Genomic DNA, 25,138 nt, shown 5'->3' on the forward strand with positions numbered 1-25,138 from the left:
GTTGAGAATTCCACCCCCCCACCCCCCTCTCCACACACACACACACACACACACACACACACACACACTGTTCAGCCTGCTGAGTTCCTCCAGCAGATCCTTTGTTGCTCCAGATTCCAACATCTTTAGTCTAATTTCTCCAAGGATATCATTACTGAAAGCCTGCATAGATTTATTGGGCTGGATGGCCCCTTTGGTGCTATAATAATTCTTTGATATCTAAGTGAGTACTTAGACTTGAACCGACTTAAACCTTTGTGGTAAAAAAATGCACATCCATCACACAAATATGGCAAATTCAATGCATTCCAACAATGAAGCAAACAGAATTTTTCCATGAGTTTAATGGCAGTTCAATGCAATTTAGGAGGCAACCTTTGGATTTTGACTTTAACCCACTGAAATTGCAGAGGCAATTGCACATAATGTAACAAGCACCATTTATCCTCCCCCTTATTTTTACAGTGGCATCTGGGTCATTAAAATATGGGCATAAAAATGTGCAATACAGACATTATTATTTGGTTTGTATGAATAAATGCAATGGAAGGAATTTTAAAAAAAAGGTTTCTCAGTTTTCAGTTTATACTCACAGCGGAGTTAATCTGTATTTGTACTGGCAAGCATAAAAAGACTCCTCCCTTTCTTTGTATAAGGCTGAGATAAAGGTAATCCTCAGAGCATCAATCAGCTAGTTTTTTTCAAATGCCATGTGTAAACCCAATGGAGTACAGGTGTGAACTAAGTATAAGCTTCTTATAGAAACTGGTCAATGGCTGATAGAGCAGGGGAGCATACTGAAGCTTTTCAGTAAATGTCAGCCTAGATAAAAGGACAATCTGAAACCTCTCTACTGTTTCCAGATGGCATAGACATCTGGATCTGCTAAGCAAAGCAATTTAAATCTCCTTGTAGCAAGCAAGAATTTCATCAAATCTTTTGAAATTTCATTAATAGTCTGATAGTTACGCATTCAAGTATGATAGTTCTAATACTGATCCTAGTCTTGTGCTTGTAATAAACAAAATAACTCATCAGTCTTATCCCACAGCTCTAGCAATTTGGTCAATACACTAGAAATCCAGTTGCTTAGATAAAATGTGGCTCACTGCACACACACATTCCATGTCAATGCGAAAATTTCTGGCTGAGGGTACAGTTAATGAGTGTTCCAAATATTTGACCTCACACTGTGACACATTAATTATTTCCTGATTATTCTTCTGGCAGTGTGAATCAAAGGATATAATTCATCGACTGAGATTGTATTTTGCAGCCCCCAGAGAACAGAGGTCAAAATTTTGGCTCTTTTATTATGCTTTAAGTATTTGTTTAGCTCCCCGGAGATTACAGCAAAGACTAAGCTTTTTGCGTGTGCATTAATTTAACTGCTATCTAACAGCACACGGTCTCCAGATAATTATGTATTTCCATCCAAAATGGAGCAATTATATCAACAATATTACCCCAGAATCTTGTTTGCAAGGACCTTGGCAAAAATCATGAGTCATGGCTGTTTGAGGAGTGTGTAAAATCTGTAACAAATGAACTGGATAGTCACAGATTCTGCAAGATTCTCACTCCTTTGAACCTTGCAGTGATGATATGATCTTTACAAAAAATTTCACACTGCATGAACAGGAAAAAGAAATAAAGGGTGCCAATCTGTTTTTATTATAGCAGTATCCAGAGTGGCAACATCATCCACTCATGTACTTGCATTACACTCCAATGCCTAACTAGAACAGAAGGAATCATTCAATTTATTATTGCAGGTATGGCAACCTGTCCGACTCAAACTGGGTCAAAGGCTAAATTTTTCTCAGCTTCCACGACTGCCATGACTCAGTGAAGTGAGGCTTGCTGCTGGGTTGGGGACAAGCATGATCTGAGCCTTCCTCATTCCCTGATTTAAAATGTTAAGGAATAGCAGCAATTTTGATTTGTATTCCCAGGGACTACTATTGCCACGTGTAATGGATGATCGTGTCATGATATTTGTACAGAGCAGTCCATCTCAATTTACATGAAAGTGGTGCTGCTTTGATATCCTGGCACCTGGTGACTGCCACTTTCAGCAAAAGTTATTAAAATACACAATCAGATTTTAAATCCTACATTGCCACAGATAATAAACTTAAAATATTTTATTGTCTATAGAGTGCACAGAGCATCTCAAGGCTGTGAAATCTGTTGCAATTGCAAATTCAGTTTGTAGCTGAAAACCTTTAAGAATCCAGTCTAATATCTTTTCACTTAATTGGTCATCAACCTATGTAGTTACAATGAGGAGATATCTGTTCACCTGTGATCACATAAAACACATGAATGGGATGCAGGGCAACTGAAAAGGACTGGGATTCAATAAATTGGTGCCTTGCTGTCCGAATTGAAATCCCCGCAACTGGTCATTCAGATCCTAATTTAAAATTAGTTAATTCTGGGTCTAAGTCATTTTAAGGTCACTGAGAGAAAGAAACATCCAGCCTGTCCTAGTGCTTGTAGCCAGATGAAATTGTTGTGCAGATGGTTACATTGGACACTCCTACTACTGGATAATGTGCCATTTTTGCCATTTTATAGAAAAAAGGAGAATATGATTCTGGATTGTTTCTTTATTTGAATATCAATGTTATTTTTAGTTGCACTTCAGTCCTAATAATGGGAATTTTCATTTTTATCTTATTTAAAAATGTAGCCTCAAAGAAAGATCAAGTGGAATCTCTGTATTCTTTCCTGAAATTATGGTCAAGAACAACAGCTTCAGATAATTGAAGCTCTTTTGGGAAGAGATTTTCCTCAGCCTGCTTATCAGTACCAGAGAATGAGGGAAATCAGGGCATTCAGTTATTCTATGTGGGGAAAGCTGACTGTAGTAGTCTATGAAAAACAATGGAAATGTTAGATATTTTAAACATTCCAAACATAATCCATGAAAAACAAATGCAACATTCTTTGCTTGTGAGGGTTATTATTGCAATAATAAAGACCAGTGTTACAGCATCAGCCATGCCCCCAGCTAATCTGTTCCAGCACAGTAAAGACCCTAACGTTACTTGATAGTGTAGAAATTCAGCCAGCTATGCCAATTCCACAATCGCAGGGGAATTCAAAGTAGCCAATTTGGGGAAAAAAAGTGACAAGGAGAGTTAAAAATAATGCTAAGCAATTTCACTTAATCACTAATCCCTGCTCGCCAATGCTGTTTGGGTTTCATCAGCACAACGTGGTCTCTGGTTTCATTGCAGCCTTTTATGCATGCATATATACCTATGAATGAGGAGTAGGCCATTCAGCTGCTTGTGTCTACCCTGCCATTTAATAAGGTCATGGCTGATCTGATTGTTATCTCCTGTTTATATGTAGTAGGCTTTCATTCCCTTGCTTAACGAGGATCTTTCTCCCTCTGCCACAAACACATGGGTAAAAGAGCTGAATCCCAGAAGTAAAATGAAAATGACTACTCTTGACATCAAGGCAGCATTTGATAGCTTGAGCTTTAGTGAAACTGAAAATGCTGATGGGGAAAAATAACTTCTCACTTGCTGGAATTGTATCTTACTCAAAAGGAAGATGATTATTGTAAACCAATCTCTTCTGTCCCAATACACCACAATAGATGTCATTCAGCACAATCCTAGACCCAATTATAGGAAGGTTACTGCACAGGAGGCCATTCTGCCTCTTAAGTCTGCACTGGCTCTCTACTAGATCAACTCTTAAGTTCTGACCCTTTCTCTGTAGCCCTGCAATTTTTTCTCCATTATACCCTTGTTCAGTACCCTCCTGCAGCTCACAATAGTGAAAAGGCCACAAAGTCCACCACATCCACAGGCAACAAACTTCTGATTCCAACAATATGCTGTGCACACAAGTTTTCCTCATGACACTCTTAATTATGTCCCCTTTTATTTTTTTACCTGTGACCTTGAGTACCTCTCCACCAAAGGAGCAGCCTGTTGCTATACACTCTGTCCAGATTCCTTCATCGTTTTATACATTTGTATTAAATCTCTCCTTAATTTTCTCTTTTTAAAATAAAACAGCCTCTCTCATCTACCTTGTAACAGGGATATGTTGATAGGTATATGAGAGAATAGGTTATAATCAAAATAATGAGGGAATGCAATTGATAGGACTGGTCCAAGAGCTAGAGTCAATAGGTTGAATGGCAATTTAATAAGATTACGGCTGATCTGATTGTTACCTCCTGTCTATACGTGGTAAGCTTTCAGTCCCTTTCTTAACAAGGATTCTTCTACCTCTGCCATAAACACATGACACTCCAATGTCAGAATGAAATTGGAGAGATCATCATCCAATGCTTTGATAATAATCTTTGTCCATTATAAACTCAAATAGATGGGGATACTTGCTCATAATTGCATCGCATTCTTTTCCATTTACAGCTGCTCAGATAAATGAACCAAACCTACTTGCATGCAACAACATACAGGCTTTGGTGCTGTGTGAATGTTACTTGCTCAATCTTCATCACATCAGCCTGATTAAAACCAATGCCTAACAAGGGGGGAGTCCCAATATTCAAAGGGATTACCATTGCTCAATCTTCTACCAGCACATTTTGGGATTTGACCAGATTTTTCCGATGGACAAAGAGAGATGATAACTGCAGGTCCAAGGGTGGGTATTTTGCAATTAAGTCTTGCATTGGGAAGTCAGGACACATCTCCACCACTTTCAAGCCACAAATCTAGCGCTAGATTAGAATAATTTTCATCCAGCCCTTTGGCTGTGGCTGTAACAAGAAACTCAATACCATCCCAGTCAAAGCAATCTAATTGAATGCAAGAGAAACAAAGGACTACAGATGCTGGAATCTAGATGAAAAACACGATGATGCTGGAGGAACTCAGCAGGCCAGGCATGGAGAAAAGCAGGTGGTCAACACTTCTAGTCAGGACCCTTCTTCAGGACTGAAGATAGGAAAAGGGGAAGCCCAATATATAGGAGGGAAAATCAGAGCAGTGATAGGTGGACAAAAGAGGGGAGGTGGGGTGGGCACAAGGTGGTGATAGGTAGATGCAGGTAAGAGATGGTGATAGACAGGTGCCGGGAGAAGGGGAGAGCAGATCCACTGAGGGATGGGTCAAAGGTAAGGAGAGAGAAAAAGAAGGGGCAAGAAAAAAAAGAGGCTGGGAAAGGGAAGAAGAGGCATGGTTGGGGGGGGGGGTGGGGAGAAGAGAGGGATGGGGGAATTACTTAAAGTGGGAGAATTCTCCTGGCAGTGGAGGCGCATTGGAATTGGATTCTCTTTGGCATTGGAATTCTCCTGCCTCTGCACCACCTCCATCCAGGGACCCAAACAGTCCTTTTCAGGTGAGACAGCGATTCACCTATATCTCCCTTAATATCATCTGCTGCATTCGGTGCTTCAAGTGTGGCCTCCTCTACATTGGTGAGACCAAGCGCAGACTAGGTGACTGTTTCGCAGGACACCCATGCTCCGTCCGTAACCGCGATCTGCATCTCCCCGTCACCATTCACTTCAACTCCCCCTCCCACACTATCACGGATATGTCAGTCCTCGGCCTTCTCCACTGCCAGGAGAATTCCGAGCGCAAACTGGAGGAACAGCACCTCATTTTCTGCCTTGGAACCTTGCAGCCTAACAGCATGAACCCTGAATTTTCCCACTTTAAGTAATCCTCACACATGCCCCCTGCCCCTGCCCCCCCCCCAACACACACACACACACACACACAACCATGCCTCTTTTCTTCTCTTTCCTAGCCTCTCTCTCTTTATTCTACCTCCCTTTTTTTTAAACTACCTCACCTTTGACCCATCCCCCGGTGGACCTGCTCTCCCCTCCTCCCCCACACCTGCATCTACCTATCACCACCTTGTGCCCACCCCACCTCCACTCTTTTGTTCACCTATCACTGCTCTGCTTTTCCCTCCTATATATTGAGCTTCCCCTTTTCCTATCTTCAGTCTTGAAGAAGGGTCCTGACCCGAAACATTGATTGCCTGCTTTTCTCCATGGATGCTGCCTGGTCTGCTGAATTCCTCCAGGATCACAGTGTCTAATTGAATGCAAACCCAATTAGTTAAACATTTGAACATTAATAAACCAAAGGTATCATGACTCTCATATGCTTTGACAAGATCAATAGTCACCTGCTTTGTGGGATTGATAGCTTTTGCAACACTAGCAAGCACATGGGCATTATCCCCCTGAATAGGTGAAAATATTCTTTCAAGTCATTTACTGACCATTTGCTGGTTTCTATCTCCTCTTTCAAAGAATCTAAAGACAGGTAGCACTTGCACTATTGTCTTTGATATAATATCTCCCTTCTCATCTGTTGGCCTATCTCTGCTTTCGCTGGTCATTTTAAATCATTTTCAATAGAGCACAAATCAACATCAACTTCCATTCAAGTGCAATAAGTTCAGCCTTCAGGTACTTTCTGCATCTGAGTCTGCCATCTCAGAGCATGCCTTAATATTATCTCTTTCTCTCCCCCAAAAAGAGAGAGAAGTTAGGTTGCAAACAAGATCCTAGTAAAGCAGGTGGGATACATCAGGATATAATGCATTTTGATCCTAGCCAGATGATTGGAGGGTGGCAAATGTTATTCCTTTGTTCAAGAAAGGGAGTAGGGATAACCCTGCAAATTATAGACCAGTGAGTCTTACTTCAGTGATAAATTATTGGAAAAGATTCTTGGGGGCAGGATTTATGAGCATTTGGAGAAGCACAGTCTGATTAGGGATAGTCAGCACGGCTTTGTGAGGGGCAGGTCATGCCTCACGAGCCAGATTGAATTTTTTGAGGATGTGGCAAAACACATTGAGGGTAGAGCAGCGGATGTGGTGTATATGGACTTCAGCAAGGTGTTTGATAAGGTACCCCATGATAGGCTCATTTAGGTAGTCAGGAGACATGGTATCCAGGGAAACTTGGCTGTGTCGATTCGGAATTGGCTTGCCCATAGAAGGCAGAGCATGATTGTAGATGGAGCATATTCTGCCTGGAGGTCAGTGACTAGTGGTGTTCCACAGGGTTCTGTTCTGGGATTGTTCTTTGTGATTTTTATAAATAACTTGGATAAGGAAGTGGAAGGGTGGATTAGTAAGTTTGCAGATGACACGAAGGTGGTGTTGTGGATAGTGTAGAAGGTTCTCAGCGGTTGTAATGGGACATTGATAGGATGAAACACTGGGCTGAGAAGCAGCAGATGGGGTTCAACCACAGTGTGAAGTGATTCATTTTGGAAGGTTGAATTTGAAGGCAGAATACAGGGTTAATGGCAGGATTCTTAGCAGTGTGGAGGAACAGAGGGATCTTGGGGTCCAAATCCATAGATCCCTCAAAAGTTGCTGCGCAAGTTGATAGGGTTGTTAAGAAGGCATATGGTGTGTTGGTCTTCATTAGTTGGGGAATTCAGTTCAAGAGCCGCGAGGTAATGTTGCAGTTCTATAAAACCCTTGTTAGACCACACTTAGAAATATTATGTTCAGTTCAGGATGTGGAAGCTTTAGAAAGGGTGCAGAGGAGACTTACCAGGATGCTACCTGGATTGGAGAGCATATCTGATGAGGATAAGTTAAGCAAGCTAGGGCTTTTCCCTTTGGAGCAGAGGAGGATGAGAGCTGACTTGATATAAGAATGATGAGGCAGAGACGAGTGGATGGCCAGAAACTTTTTCCCAAGGCAAAAATGGCTAACATGAGGGGGCATAATTTTAAGGTGATTGGAGGAACGTACAGGGGGAATATCAGAGGTAAGTTTTTTTTAAAAACACAGAATGGCAGGTGCATGAAACACACTGCTAGGGGTGCTGGTAGAGGCAGATACATTAGGGACATTTAAGAGACTTAGATTGGCACATGGATGATAGAAAAATGGAGGGGTACGTGGGAGGGAATGGTTAGATTGATCTTAGAGTAGGTTAAAGGTTGGCACAACATCGTGGGCTGAAGGGCCTGTACTGTGCTGTAATGTTCTATGTTCTAATTCTTTGTCCTTTTGTTACAGTTTACATCAGGAGTTTTATTGACAGGGTTATTTTCTCAGTGATGTTCAAGTCAAGTAAGATGTGATCAGTTTTGCACAGATCCTTTGTTACTACTTAGTAAGTACTTAAAAAAAAATCATTACCACTGTTGGTTGCTTTGCCCATCACCTCAAGTATTGAAAACAATTTATACTAACTGCTGCTTTTTTTTATTGCTGGACTGCTTTTAATTAATTTGATACGACTTCCTTTCAACTACTTAACAATTAGAACTGCTGAGCTAAATCCCAGTGATTGATTTTCCAAGCATCTTGCACGACTGTATATCTCGTCTAATTTTATTGATGTGCATTTGCAACAAATGACTGCTTAAAATTACACTTTTTCACTAAGTGGTCCAAATAACTGTTAACCAATTGTATACCATTCAGTGAAAGGCTTTAGAAAAATGACACAATTTAAATATTATTAATTCATTGAGTTGTCCCTGTCAATCCATCCATTCTCTCCTGATCACTTGTTGCATCAAATTGACCAACTTGTTTTCTTTAAGCTATTAAATTATCTCCAGACATTTTTCTTTAACTAGATTCAATTCAATTGATGACCACAATTATTTCACTGTCTGCAACAAGACTTGTCATTTTCCAGATAATATGGATACAGAATCACTTAAAGAAGCATAGCTAACAAGTCTGCATTTTATCACAAATGTGTGAAGTCCGTACACAAAACAGTATTCTCCTCACCTGCCTCTTCACAAATCCTTTTTTTACATCTTGGAACTCAGATAGTTAGTAAAATGAGATTTGCCTTTAACATATTTGTACTGATTTTTATTTGGTAGACCAAAGGCAAATCAATTTTGCTGTGGATTAATGTCTATAATTGTTTCCCCACACTGATTTTAGGCTGGAGACACAAGAGACTGCAAATGCTCTGGAGCAACAAACAATCAGCTGGAGGAACTCGGTGGATCAAGCAGCATGCAACATTAAAGCACAGTTCAGGCCCTTTGGCCCACGATGTTGTGCCGACATTTTATCCTGTTATAAGATCTATCTAACCCTTTCCTCCCACATAGCCCTCCATTTTTCTATCATTCATGTGGCTATCTAGGAGTCTCTTAAATGTCCCGAATGTATCTGCCCCCACAACTTCTGTCAGCAGTGCGTTCCACACACCCACCACTCTCTGTGTAAAAAAAAAACTGACCTCTGACATCCCCCTTGTACCTTCCTCCAGTCACCTTAAAATTATGCCACCTCATGTTAGCCATTTTCAACTTGGGAAAAAGTCTTTGACTGTCCACTTGATCTATGCCTCTTATCATCTTGTAGACCTCTAACAAGTCGCCTCTGGGTTGAACTTCTCAGCCCAGTTCTGCATCCTATCAATGTCCTGTTGTAATCTACAGCAACCTTCTACACTATCCACAACACCGCCAACCTTTGTATCATCAGCAAACTTACTAACCCACCCTTCCACATCCTCATCCAAGTCATTTATAAAAATCACAAAGAGCAGGGGTCCTAGAACAGATCCCTGCAGAACACCACTGGTCACTGACCTCCAGGCAGAATATGCTCCATCTACCACCACCCTGTCTTCTATGGGCAAGCTAATTCTGAATCCACACAGGCAAGTTTCGCTGGATCCCATGCCTCCTGACTTTCTGAATAATCCTTCCATGAGGAACCTTATCAAACGCCTTACTAAAATCTATGTACACCACATCCACTGCTCTACCTTCAATGTGCTTTATCACATCCTCAAAGAATTCAATCAGGCTCGTGAGGCACAACCTGCCCCTCACAAAGGCATGCCAAATGTCCCTAATCAGTCTATGCTTCTCCAAATGCCCAAAACTCCTGTCTCTAAGAATCTTCTCCAGTAATTTGCTCACCAGTGAAGAAAGACTCGCTGGTTTGTAATTCCCAGGGTTATCCCTACTCCCTTTCTTAAACAAAGGAACAACATTTGCCACCTTCCAATCATCTGGCACTACTCCTGTGGCCAGTGAGGACGCTAAGATTATCGCCAAAGGTGCAGCAATCTCTTCCCTTGCTTCCCGTAATAATCTTGGATATATCCCGTCCAGCCCCGGTGACTTATCTATCCTAATGTTTTTCAGAAGTGGAAGTTTCGACATAGTGGATAGCTGAATGGCTAGTTGATTGACTTGCCTGCTGGAGCAAGAACCACCAAACTCACTAGTACTCATAGCAGCACATCAGCAGAGATAGTCCTAACCACTTTTAGGTGAGGTAACAGATAGTTAGCACTATCATAAATTATTTTTGCTGAATTGCTTGTTTCTATGCATTTGGAGGTATAACTGAATCCCTGGAAAGATTGTACTATTTAAGGGTCATTCAGTCATTCTCTGCAAGCTCCCTAATGGGTTTATATCAAATTCCTTCATCTACAAACTTAATATAAATGTTAACACTTTTAACAAGCAGGTTAGTGCATCTGTCAAGTATGTGAATAGAGGAAAAACTTAAAATCACAGTGTTCAAAAAGTAATACCACATGTTCACTTCTAGGTGTAACCACTTATGAGTAAGTTGTCAATAGAATTCTTTTCACGAGAATGTTAAACAAATTTGTAAGCTGTTACACAGATGGAGAGGGCAACATCATTCTTTTCTCAGGACAAAAAGTGAGCTTCAAGCCTGCACAGTTCACGGCCTCTTTCATTAAATGGCTTTCAAAATAAACGTTGTCATGACCCAAACTCTAGTAATATTTTGTCAAAACCATGGTGAAAATATAATATGACAATATCAGACAATGATGACAGGAAAGCAAGGCACCAGAATTAAAATGATAAGCACATTTAAGCACATTCAAAATATTGATTTTCATTATTGAAGTACTATACTGTAGAGTGCATTCAGAACACATTAAATTTATGTGAATATTACGACATGGTACCAACCATTATACAGTACAACAATTGATGAGCCTGTTTATAGAAACCATGTATGGATTTACAACAGATGTTTTGACAGCTGGTGCAATACAAAACTTTGCAATTTTATATTATTTCCCTCCTGAAAATACCCTGTTTGACCATTATCCTGTGAATGCTTCATCTGTTTAAATTATAGAACCAAATAATAAAGAGACTGCACCTCGGTCAAGTATGTAAGATTACATCCTTAAAAATATAGAGAAGCACTATAAGTCAGTCAACGATGGAAAAGTACTAGCAAAATTATATATGGAATATAAATCATGGTTTCATACGCTGTTAAATTAAATACTTATCCACTAACATTAAACAGACTACCCAGTTAAACCCCTGAAGCTCACTTTAATGATTGCTCGAGTCTTTGCCCATTAATTCTTATAGTGGTAAATTTACGATAAGATGAAACCATTTTGCTCAGCAGCTGGTTTTGTTTGGTTCCAGTGACACCCTAGTAAATTGAAAGGATCTTGTCATGTTTTGTACTGCAAAATCCTCAAAATGTAATAAATAACAAATTGATAAATGAAAGTACAAGATAATGTGTAGTCTTTCCTCTTAAGCACATATTAATTACTACAAGCTATTTCTAATTTGATGTATAAAGTTGGTGAGCTTCCTTCAATATTTTTTGAAGACTTATCGTGTTACTTCAGTGGTCCAGTTAATCATGGGCTGGAACCTGCTGGCTGCAGCAATGTGTCTATATTTACATTCGATAGATAGGATAGATACTGATGAACCTTTCCCAGATCTACCACTGATGACTTGCTACCTGAAGCCATGCCATTCCAATCCAAACTGCCACTGCCCTGCTATCAGGTTGGTGGGTCAGAACAAAACCCATTCATGAAACAGTAGAAAAAACAAATAGCTTGCTAAAAATAGCTTGCTAAGCCACACCCCAGTGTTTTGCTGACTGTCAAACTTGTCAGGATCTGTGAATATCTCCAAATGACCATGATATTCAGGACCATTCATAAAATTGAAAAGATTTTTTAAGAAGTTTCAAAGTATGAATGAAACAAGCAAAGTTGATGAATTCAAAAATATGTAACACTGAATAATTAGTTCCCTCAGAGCCATTCCTATCCAGTCAATTGAATGGACTTGTTCTTGTGGCAGATCAAACCAGGAGTAGGTTGAAAAGTGACTCAGCTGGGGAACTGCAGGAAGTTCTCACTCTGCTGGTAAACTACAGGAGGTGTCCAATCACAGAACACAAATGGGAAAATGCCAGCTCAAAGAGGTCAATAAGTTTGAGGCTTCTGCTTTCTTGCAGGAATTCCAAATTAGTAGCATTTACTCTTGAGAAATGGTGACAGTTTAATCTAAAACTGCCATCATTTCTCAGGAAAGGGCAATATAACCAGAAAACACTTTATCTGAATAGAATAATGCTGGGACTAAACTGCCTGAAGTAGTGCCCAATATTCAGACATTATAGTTTCAAAGAAGAATCAAAATTGGAATTCATGATATGTGCCATTGAATATATAATTTGCAGATTGAACCCAGTCACAGCTTAACAACTTTTAGTAAATTGTTAATCTTTCCTCCTCCATTATATCTATATTTTGCAGTAATACTCCTGGCATCAATCTCTGCCAGTGCTTTCTCCCCTACCTCCTGAGCCTGTCTGGAAGACCTTTGCACACTGGGCCGTGCCCCCAGTGCATCATCAGAAAACCTGGATGCTCACTCACTTTCATGTCAGTTACTCTCTAATCAGGTTCCAGAAACAGGTGCTCTCTTTTTGAGCTCACTCATGAGAGGAGATTACCAGCTCAACAAACGAAATGGCTCAAGGATGTTCTTAAAACCATCTTGGAAAAGTATAACAGCCCGTGGACTCGGAGTTATACAGCGGGAAGCAAGCACTTCAGCCCAACTGGTCCATACCAACCAAGACTCTCAGCTAAGCTGGTCTCATTGGCCTCATATCCCTCTAAACCTTTCCAAATACCTTTTCAAATGTTGTTAATGCGCCTGCCCCAACCATTTCCTCTGGCAGCTCATTCAATATGCGGACCATACTCTGGGTGAAAAAGTTGGCCCTCAGGTTCCTATTAAATCTCTCCCCTCTCAACTTAAACCTATGTCCTCTAGTTCTTGATTCCTTAACCCTGGGAAAATGATTGTGCGCATTCACCCCATCATGTGCCCCTCATGATTTGATACACCTCTGTAAGATCACCCCTCATTCATAATTCAGTCCCTTGAGTCCCGGAAACATACTCAAATCTTTTCTGCACTCTTTCCAGTTTAGTGACATTCTATAGCAGGGTGACCTAAACTGAACAATACTCCAAGTGCAGCCTCATCAGCGCCTCATACAACTGCAACACATGACAAAAGCCGCCTTCACCGCCCTGCCTACCTACAACTCCACTTTCAAGGAATCATGTACCTGCACTCCCATGTCCCTCTGTTCTACAGTACTCCCCAGGGCCCTACTGTTCACTGTGAAATTCCAACCTTCATTTTCTTTCCAAAATGCAACACCTCGCACTTATCCAAATTAAACTCCATTTGCCATTCCTCAACCCACTTATCCAGTTAATCAAGATCCCTCTGAAAATCCTGATAACCTATGACACCTACTTTAATGTCAATCTGCAAGCTTACTAACCATGCCTTGTACATTCTCATCTAAATTATTGCTAAAGGTGACAAATAGCACCGAGCCCTGGGGGACACCACTAGTCATGGGCCCCAGTCTGGAAAACAACCTTCCACCATCACCCTATGCTTCCTACCAGCAAGCTAATCATGTATCCAATTTGCTAGATCACCTGCGATCAAACTTTCCATAGCAGCCTATCACGCGGAACCTTATCAAAGGCCTCTTTGAAGTCCAAATAGACCATGTCTACCGGCCTGCCCTCATTGACCCATTTGGTTACTTCTTAAATCTCAATCAAATTTGGGGGACATAATCTTCCATGCACAAAGCCTCCTTGGAATCCACGGCCCATGAATGTTCAAAATGGAGAAACAGCCTACAGGACGGCATTGAGAATAGAATCCATGTGCAGGAGCCCTCAGAAGCCACGTGTAAACAGCAGAGAGAGCACACCACCTCCCAATCCTCTTGCAAAATCTGCGGGTCCTACATTGGCCTCATCAGTTGCCTCAAGCCACCTTAGCTCACGAGGCACAACAAAGAAGAATAGTCATTCACAGCATAGATTCACTTTAGAAAAGACTCTCAACACATCTACAAGCCAATTTGTTGCATATCATCATTAAAAGGTCCAGGCTGCTCTTAAGTAGTGGTAGCCATTTAATATTGTGCTCCTTGGTAATATGTTCAGCCAATCAATAACATGGGTAGCACCAAGTCACTGAGTGCATGCAACTATGATGCAAAAACAGCAGGCACCGCAAATTTAATATGTCGCTTCCATTGGAGTGATTGGGTAAACCCACGCCACATGCAAGTTGAGGGTAATCCAATTTACCCCTCACCTACCTACCTTCCCCCTCTCACCTGGACTCATCTATCACCTGTCAGCCTGTGCTCCTCCCCCAAACTTCTTATTCTGGCTTCTGCCCTCTTCCTTTCCAGTCCTGAAGAAGGATCTCGGCCCAGAACGTTGACTGTTTATTTCCCTCCATCGATGCTGCCTGACCTGCTGAGTTCCTCCAGCATTTTGTGTGTGTTGCTTCAGATTCCAGCATCTGCAGAATCTCTCGTGTCTCCAATTTATCATCTATAAGACTTTGGTGAAAACTAAAAATATGAATTCCTGAAGTAAAAAAATAGTTTTGGGAGGTTGACAGGTTTTTTAAAAAAAAATTCTATTATGCAGTTCCCATTTGCCTTGGCTAGCTTGATGCAACATGTCCTGAGGTAATTTTGTCAGTAGTGTTAATATCCTAAAAATTAGTGGAAAAAAAATGAACATCAAAGATATTTTCATTTCCTGTGCCAAGAATGACAAACAATGAATCTCTGAGCAAACCAGATGCCGTTCATTTATGTATCCAGCTCAGATCACTTAGCAGAACCAAATTGTTCTCATCTGACAATGTTGGTCATAAAGGAGATTCCTCTCTGTCTGTCTCTCTCTCTCAACGTATGTCATCCTGCATGTGTTGTAAAACACATCACTTGGTTTGATCACCTTGCAATGTGAGGCATTCAATAGAAAGCTGCAAGCCATTTTTCTTCACTATTCAATCCTTGAGAGTTTTACTCAAGGGTTAAAGATTTTAACTTAACTTTAAAAATAGAATTTCCATTCCAGAACCAAGTGGATGATTTTATTTTAACAGCTGAAATGCTAATGCCTCTCTCCAGAGATGCTGAATATCCTATTGAGTTTTTCAACATTTCCTCTTTCTGTGGCCAATTTTAATATTAAGGCTGATGCTGTTAAAATTGTTTGAAATAATGGTCTCTGACAAAGTTCATTGATGCAGTCCAGACACACCTTTAGCAGAATGATAGTAGTGTCATGAAGGTTCACATCTAACAGGACTAGACACAGAGAGGATGTTCCCAATGACTAGAGAGTCCAGAACTGTGGGTCACAGCCTCAGAATAATGGGCACATCATTTAGAACTGAGATCAGGAGAAATTTCTTCATCCCAGATGGTGTTAACCCTATGCAATTCTTGACCACAGAAGAATATGGAGGCCAGGTAATTAAATACATTCTAGAAGGAGGTAGATACGTACATTTCTTAATGTCCAAGAGATTGAGGAATATAGGGGAAAAAAACAGAAACTGGGTACTTAAGTGAATGATCATCCATGATCATAATAAATGGTAGAGCAGGCATGAATTTCAATGTTTCTATCTATAGTGGCATCATTGAATATACAGAACCTGCACTGTTGCTATGGAAATAAATTAAACTGATCTAGGCTATTATCTTAATTGAATTCCAAGCATAGAATGACATAAGAGGCTAAATTGGATAGTGCTAGAAAATGGGTGCTAAGATTGAGATAAGCAGTTAACCTGCTTTCAGTCAAGTGCAGGCAGCTAACTGAGTTCACACTGACTATATAATGATGATGATTTCAGCATGCCATTAGTACCAACCAAGTTATTGTTTGCACTAGTGCAATGCAGCAGTTAATGGCTGATGTCATGGATTCTGTTGCAGCATAAGGAGAGGCCAGTCGATGCCTGGGTAAATGCACTGGAAACTCAAATTTTTCTCAAGCACGCTTAGCTTGCTGCCAAATTGGCTTTGTATGTCACAGTTCAGGGAAGTTGTAGCACATGCAATAGTCCAGCAACCTGTGCTGCCATTGGTTAAAAGAACAGGCTAAGGTGTCAACACTGGCAGTGGTTCCATGAAGCAGGCATCTGCTGTCCTGTCTGAGGATGACAGCACACATGATCATGCTATTGTCGCCACCAGTTTCCAAGTTGTTGCCCTACAGGCAGTCAGCCCTGAATGCTGCTGCACTTGGTGAACTGGAGCTGTCTAAAGCTGGGCCTTCTTGGCCCTGTACCATTAGAGGTTATCCTTCAATTTCACCTAGTTACTTTCACTGAGAATGTTGAGCTGTGCATTGACTATTGGGAGAGATAAGATGCAAGATAATGAAAACAGGCAAAGACCTACAGAAGATAGGTTAAGGGTATGAAAAAAGATTATTCGTTTCTTTGTGTGTAATTTTTGGAACTGTTGGAATTGTACCTTTGCAAGCCTTGTGAAGATCTGTTTACACTGCTTGCTGCTCTCTTACAAGAATCATGATATTTAAAAAAAAATCACAAACAATAGCTGTCTCATGATCGAATTCTACCGCCAATGTGCCTTAATAGTTCTTCATTTTCCAAATGAAATGCAACACTATGGTTTTCATGTGGATTGGCATGTGGTATTCATGCAAAGACAAAGGCTTCAGTGTTACTCTAAAGCTTCGGTATCTTGAGTTCCATCTTCAGCCTCACAGTGAAACAAGTTTTCTTTTAAATAAATGGAACAGATTGAACTGGATGTTCAAAATATACTAGATTTAATCCAGTGCAAATACAGAATAAATCCAAATTCTGATCATGGTTTTTAATGAAGCAATTGCCACTAATCAACCACGAAGTTCAATTAAAATGATTCATATTTTCATTAGAATTTTAATGAGTTTTCTGAAATATTTTAGATATTTTGATGGGTGCAATAATTTGCATTCCTCATTTCATTTTGTAAAATACATAGCTTCTTTCATGTCCAAGGTCCATTATTAGAAATGCTTAATTTAAGGAAGCTGGTTTATTCCAAAAATTAATTACGTACTGCTTTGCTACCATCTGCCTAATGCCGTTGTTTCAACTTCTGATGGTTGTTTAAGACTTCCCAGGACACTAAGCTGACTTTTGTTTATTTTATTACTTAATTAATTTGTCTGATGAATCCAGTGCTTAATCAGAGATTTGGAAATTACTTGATCAAAATATTAGTAGATTTTTCATTATACCTACAAAAGCTTACATTCCTGGAATTTCCTCAGATGGCAAGACATTGAGTTCATCACTCACCCACCCATTACATCCGCTCTTAAACTGAGTGGATCCCCATTGAGAACACTCTTCACAAAAACAGCCCCAGCCTGATCATCAAGTCCCTCAGAACTGCTTTGGCATGTAGTTAAGCAAAGCCCCACACTCCCATGCTGAACTAGTTGTCAAAGAATTTGAATGTCTGTGAATCTCTCTAATATTTAAATACAATTGCAATTTGAATTGCAGTTATTAAATAAGTTAAAAGTTAGAACACAAAAACACCAGAAAGTACTTAAACATATTTATATTAATTTCATAAAGTAAAAGAATATATATTACTTGAAAATAAATTCTGTCTTGCAACTATTTCCAGCAATTTCTATTTATATTTCAAACTTTAAACATCTACAGTATTTTGCTTTTGTAATAAATATTGGGAGGGTAGAAATTTGTCCTCAGTTACTTGCACCAAATAGCCAAAACATTAGGTGCTACACATTGTACGTCACTTCCAAAATTCAGTTCAGATTACTGAGGAACCAAAGTTTGAAACCAGAATACATCTTTCAGCCACCTCTATGTTTAATATTTACTGTATGCAACCAAACAATTTCCTTCATTTGGATTTATGTTAGATCTATCATAATGTCTGAACAGCCCAAAGCACTGGGAAGCCAACTAACTACTTCTGAAGAGTAGTCACTGTTAACACAGGAATGTGCACTGAAGATTCCCTCCAACACCACATAATGACCATGCATTTTTATTTTCGTAATATTAGCCAAGGAATAATGATGTATACAAAATATGGGTGGAGGTATCACATGTTCTTTATATATGCTTAGAATTTTGGATATGAAGATGTTTTGGACATCATAAAAACTGTTGAGCTAAAAAGTACCCACTTCAATCTTAAAATAGATTTCAGGAAAGTGAGCTTCCACTCCGTCTCCTAAATCCATGGCTTTCAAGAATAGCTGTTCAATTTGTGTTAGCATCATCATCACTACTTCTGTTTCCTTTAATGCATAGTCTTTCAAAAAGAAAGCTTCAGTTAAATGGAAGGAGTTTTTTTCTTTTCAGTTGCAAAACAGACTAGGTTTGGTTAGGATACAACACAGAACTGTTCATTCTGCAGATTTGACAAATGAGCCAATTTACCTTTTGAAGAAACTAAACATATTAATAAATGCCCTGGAAAGGTCATGATTTTGATGTGTAGAAATATACCTCAAGAGAACATTAGTGTTAGAATGCTTAATGTATACATTGGTGTTTCATCTGTATCCTATTTAAAAGTGACATTAACCAATTTATTATATTGAATTATTCCTGCAGCATAATCCAACCTCAGCATTTTCCATACATCCAGATCACAAGTACACAATGTTGTCCAGTCGCACCTTATAGTTCACAATTTGAAATTAAATACTGTGACAGAACCCTCTTACCATGCACGACAGATCATTGTTTCCCTAAATATCTGAATTTTAACAAATTGTGCCTGATGACGTCAAAAGAGGTTTGCTTTGAAATCTGATAGATAGCAATGAGGAACCAATGTAATTGTTTTGGTCCTATGATTATAACAGTAAGCAAGCTCCATTGCATAAAATATTTTTCTATGTACAACCAAACTGTATAAATTATTCTCACTGTGAATAACTGCTCTTGGATAATTGAACAGATGTTTTAATTTGCCAATTTTTCAAATACCATGCAGCTTTTCCTAGGGTGTAAAGCCTTCCAATACTCTTAAGTCTGGTAATGCTGGCCCTAACGAGGCAGTGTGTGTGTAAGCAGCCAGTTTGATTTTACTGTAGTTTTCTTCTTTTTCTTTGTGGAAAGCTTCTGGCCTCTGGTACATCTCTCTACTGGGAGAACTGATAAAAAACTTCCCTGCTGGGAGTCACATTTGAACTATGGTTTTGTTACGCCACTGCTCAGCATGTGAATGCACTATGCAAAATTCTATTGATAAACAAATCTACAAGTGTAAAAGCTCATCTACCCTACAGATTGCTTTATAAATCGATTCACAAACTACAGATTGATGCGCCTTGAGCTGTTTGTTGCTTAATTATTGTGATTTTTATGACAGTTGACAGTCTGGAAGCTCTGGAGGATTTAAGTTAACACTTCACTCCCTATTCTCAACCACCGAACCTTTCTGTATCATCAGGCCTGTGAATGCTGACAAATGAGGCAAAGAAGTGATTATTTTTTTCAGCTACTGCCTCAGCTTTTCATCATTGCAAATTCAGCAAACTCACTTGATGGATAGGTGAGCTCTCTCCTTCAGGCCATCCACAAAATCTGAGCTGCAATGCTTGAAAAGTGAATGAGTTTAGAGCTCAGCAGAAAATGTTTTATAAAGTTGTTTCACCGTCTTAACTGAACTCTTTGTCATTATGTTCATGATATATCTGGAGTGTATGTAGGCCATCCCTGGGTAACGAATGGGTCCATTTTCACAGCCATCCATAAGTTGATTTTGTCCATAAGTCAAAAACTACACAAATATCACTTGATACAGCAACCATACCTCCATTGTATTGTAATGAACAGCATCAAAAGCACAAGATTGATAAGAATGAACAATAACTAAAAGTGGCGAGAGAGAGAGAGAAATTAGTTCTGCTACTTGTGGGATTGAAAGTATGTGCATACATTGGACTTTTGAACTTAATAGTATTATGGGACCTCGTTCGTATGTATGAGTGTCCACAATTTGGTCGTTCGTAACCCAGGGATGGCCTGTAATGTATGCCAAGATATGATCAATAGAAGCTTTTCATCTTGGCATAGATATAACCCCTAATACTCAATTATTCTATTTGATCAAAACAGATTTTAAACACATTGAGCAACACACAAAAAGCTGGAGGAACTCAATGGGTCAGGCTGCATCTATGGAGGGAAATGGACAGTCGACGTTCCAGTTCATGACCCTTCATCAGGACTAGAAAGAAAGAGGGCAGGTAGCCAGTATAGAAGTTGGGGGTGGGTGGGTGGTGTGTGGAGCAACAGCTGGCAGGTGATAGGTGGATCCTGGTTGGGGGGGGGGGGGTGATAATAGGCAGGTGAGGGAGGGGGAGAGTGGGAATGATGCAAGAAGTTGGTAGGTGATAGGTGGAAGCGACAAAGGGCTGAAGGAGATGGAATCTGATAGGAGAGGCCGGTGGACCATGGGATAAAAAGGAGCTGAGGAGGGGAACCGGAGGGAGAAATTTGTGCGTTGGGCAGATCGAGAGGGCAGGGAAGGGGAAAGGGAAGGGGTGATGGGGGCCGGTGGTGGGGGGAGGATAAAGCACAAAAGAGGACAGAGGGGAGCAGTTAATGGAAGTTAGAGAAACTGATGTTCATGCTGTCGGGTTTGAGACTACCAAAAGCAGAAAATGAGGTGCTGTTTCTCTAATCTTTGTCTAGCTTCAACTTGGCAGTAGAGGAGGCCATGGACAGACATGTTGGTGTGGGAATGGGAAGTGGAATTAAAATGGCTGGCCACCCTGAGATCCTGGCTGTTACAGCTGATGGAGTGATCTCCCAATCTGTGTCGGGTCTCACCGATGTAGTGGAGGCCGCACCGGATGCAATAAATGACACCAATGGACTCGCATGTGAAGGGCTGCCTCACCTGGAAGGACTATTTAGGGCCCTGAATGGTGGTGAGGGAGGTGGTGTGGGGGTAGGTGCAACACTTAGCGCAGAGGGGAGGGGAGCATGTGCCTGGTGGCAAGGTCCTGTTGGAGATGGTAGAAGTTGCAGAGAATGATATGTAGGATGCATAGGCTCGTGGGGTGGTAGGCGAGGACAAGTGGAACTCGATCCATGTTATGTCGGGTGGGGGTGGGGGGGGAAGGGAAGGAAATAGGGTGACGGCAGACGTACAGGAAATAGAAGGGATGAGGGTGAGGGCTGCGTTGATAGCAGTGGGGGGGGGGGGGGGGCGGGGGAGAAGCTCCATTTTCTGAAAAAGGACATCTTGGATGTCCTGGAGTGGAAACCCTCATCACAAGAACAGATCCAGTGGAGATGGAAGAACTGAGAGAACAGAATTGCATCCTTGCAAGCTACAGGGTGGGGAGAGGTATAGTCGAGGTAACTGTGGGAGTCAGTGGGTTTATAGAAGATATCAATGGATAATCTGTCTCCTGAGGTGGAGACAGAAAGATCAAGAAAGGGGAGAGAGGTAGGTGTCGGAGATGGACCAAGTGAATTTGAAGGCGAGGTGGAAGTTGGTAGCAAAGTTGATGAAACTGCATGGGTGCAGGAAGCAGCACTGACGCAGTCATCAATGTAGCAGAGAAAGAGTTCAGGAGCCTGGCTGGTGTAGGTTTGGAATATAGAATGTTCCACGTTGCCAATGAAAAGGCAGCATAACTGGAGCCCTTGTGAGTGCCCGTGGCTACACCTTTGGTCTGAGTGGGAGGAGCCAAAAGAGAAGTTATTAAGTGTAAGCTCCAGTTCTGCCAGACAGATGAGGGTGGAGGTGGAGGTGGAGGGGAACCGGTTGGGTCTGTTATCCAAAAACAGAGCTGCAAATCCTTCCTGATGCGGGATAGAAGTGCACAGGGGCTGGACGTACATGGTAAAAATGAGGCAGTCGGGGCCAGGGAACTAAAAGATGTTGAAGTGGTGGAGAGCATGCGAGGTGTCATGTATGTAGGTGGGAAGAGACTGAACCAAGGGGGACAAGGTGGGGTCGAGAGATGAGTTCATTAGGGCATGAGCAGGCAGAAACAATGGGCCTACTGGGGCAGTTTGGTTTGTGAACCTTGGGTCGTGTGGGGGTTGGGGAAAATGAGGTCGGAGGCTGTAGAAGGGAGATCTCCAGAGGTGATTAGGTCGGTAATGGTGCAGGAGACAGTTGCCTGATGCTTCTCAGTGGGGTCCCGGTTCAGGAGCAAATGTTCAAAAGCTGCCATTTAGCCTCTGCAAGGTAGAGGTCAGTCTGCCAGACTACAACGGCACTACCCTTGTCTGCAGGTTTGCTGGCAAGGTTGGGATTGTTGTGGAGAGCACTGCGTTCAGAGGGGATGCGGTTGGAATAGGGGGGAAGTAGCGAAGTCAAGACAGTTAGTGTCCCGGCAGCAGTTAGAGATGAAAAGATCCAGAGTGGGCAGAAGGCCCACTATTCCCCTCACCTACTGCAACTCATTACCTTAGCACCCAATAATGCATACATTAGCTACCTGCCAATCCAAACACCCATGTATTTGTAAATCTGGTTCCACACACACAAATTACCTTAGCACCCAATAATGCATACATTAGCTACCTGCCAATCCAAACACCCATGTATTTGTAAATCTGGTTCCACACACACAAATTAAAATCAGTTATCTGTCATCTCTTGACTTTTATAGGACATAACAATGCATGACAAGTGGATCTTAAATTACTTGTTCAGAAATATGCCCTCAGTACATAGAGAGAAAATTCATTTGCAATATGTACACCAAGTGCTCTGTTAATGAAATTGTGATGGTTCACATTGATTAAGATTGAATGTTTAATATATGACACTACAAATAAAAGGTGCATGGAAATAATCAGAGTTTTCAGGTTGAGTAATTATATTTTAACTCAGCATAATTGCAGACAAATCACTTGGGCTTTTAGAAAATTGGAGAGAAGTTGCTTTACGTCATTATTCCAAGGGGAGTTGACTTGTGTAAGCAACCATGAGCAATTATAGAGTTCAATGATATAGCATTAGTGTACGAGAAATGTAAAGGCCTGGATAATGATCTAGATCAAGTTCAAACCATGGAGATTTGAGAGTTTGAATTCAATTAAAAATAACTGTAAATAAGAGGCTGGTGTCAGTCAGAGTGACCAGAAATCTGGGAGCATTATACAAACTCAAGTAGTTAATTAGTGTTGTTTAGATAAGGAAATGGTATCCTTATCTGGTCATGTCTTGATATGACTCCACTTCCACACCAGCGTGGTTGACTCTTACCTGTTTCCTGAAGTGATTAGCAAGCCATCCATTTCTACTGTTGGACAATGGGCATGGGTGGCAAGGAATATATTTATATTTTAAAAATTCATTCCTGGAGCATGTGGAATACAAGTTGCTGAGTGAAGTGAAATTTGAATGCAGAATTGTAGTGCCATTGGAAACTGGCCAACCTGATAATTCTTCCTCTCAACATGCCTCTTATTCTAAGTTGCTTCATCCATTTCAATCCTCCTTTGACAGGTCTAGGCTAACCAGTGTCAGGCACTTCTTACAGGAGAAGATTGGCACAATTAATGGGAAAATTCAATAGCATATGGAGATCCTGCATTGTTGCAAACTTTGATTGCAAAGGAGGAAACTGCCAGAGGTATCATTGCTGAGAGATGATAACAAGAATGTAGAAACAGGGATAGGCTGTTCTGCTCCTTGCACCTGCATTGCCCTTCAATAAGGTCATGGCTGATCTCTTACTTCAGCCCAACTTCCTTACACTAACCATATATCCCTCGATTCCTTTGTACTCGGTGACCAAGCATCCACAGTCCATTCAGGTAGAGAATTCCTATGGTTGGCTACCCTCTTGGTGAAGAAATTTCTTCTCATCTCCATAATGGGTGACCTTTTATTTTGACTCCTCATTCTAAAACCCCAGCCGGGGGAAATATCATCCCTGCATCTGCCCTGCCAGGCCCCATAAACAGCGTTTCAGTGAGAACACCTCTCATTCTTCTAAATTCATGAGAATGTAGGCCAGTCTCCTGAATCAATCCTCATATGACAAACCCAGCGTCCTTGGAATCACAAACTCAGTATCCTAGGAATCAATCTGATGAATCTCCTTTCACTCCCTCTATCATAAGTATTTTCTTGCAGTAATAGGGCACCAGACATGCACACAACATTCCATGTCCTATAAAATTCCAACAAGATGCCTTTACTCCTTTCCTCTTGCAATAAACACTTTTTACAATAAAGGCCAACATATCACTTGCCCTTTTCATGGCTTGCTATACCTGCAGGGATTCGCTCAGGTCCCTCTCAACATTTTTCAATCTCTCACCATTAAAAAAACATATTTTTCTACCAAAGAGGATAACCTCAAGTGGATTTTCTCCCATCTGCTATTTCCTCACCCATTCACTTAGCTCGATTATATCCCCTTTAAATGTTTCTGGATCTGCCTCACAACCCATTCGGTTACCCAGCTTTGTACCATCAATGAACATGGAAATACCATACTTAATCCCTTCATTCAAATCTTTGATAAAGGTCATGAATACCTGCAGCACCCCTCCTAATCTGAAAATGGTCCTTTATTCCTTTTCTGTTTTCTCTTGTTAACCAGTCCTCAAATCATGCCATTATACATCTCAAATCATTTTCATTATTGTAACCGCTTGTTTGGGCCATTTCCAAAGGCATCCTGAAAGTCCAAAAACCCCTCATCTTCTAATTCACCATTATCATTTATTCTACTGGTTACAAACATAATTTCCCTTTCATAAGTCCACGTCACTACACTGAAACTGCTGCCTGCAGGTGTGAAACAAAGCCTTTTATTATTTTCTAGGTGCACTGCTAATGATAGCTTTTCGTGGATGCAAAATAACCATTTTCAAGAAAGGGGAACATTAACCCATTTTGGATTAATGTCACTTCTTGCCGGTAAATACTGTGATGATTATCTTTGTCATTTTTTTTCTATGCACAACCTTATTTGTAAATAAATCTAAG

Source organism: Pristis pectinata, chromosome 10 (assembly GCF_009764475.1).
Source record: "Pristis pectinata isolate sPriPec2 chromosome 10, sPriPec2.1.pri, whole genome shotgun sequence".
In the NCBI taxonomy this organism is placed as follows: domain Eukaryota; kingdom Metazoa; phylum Chordata; class Chondrichthyes; order Rhinopristiformes; family Pristidae; genus Pristis; species Pristis pectinata.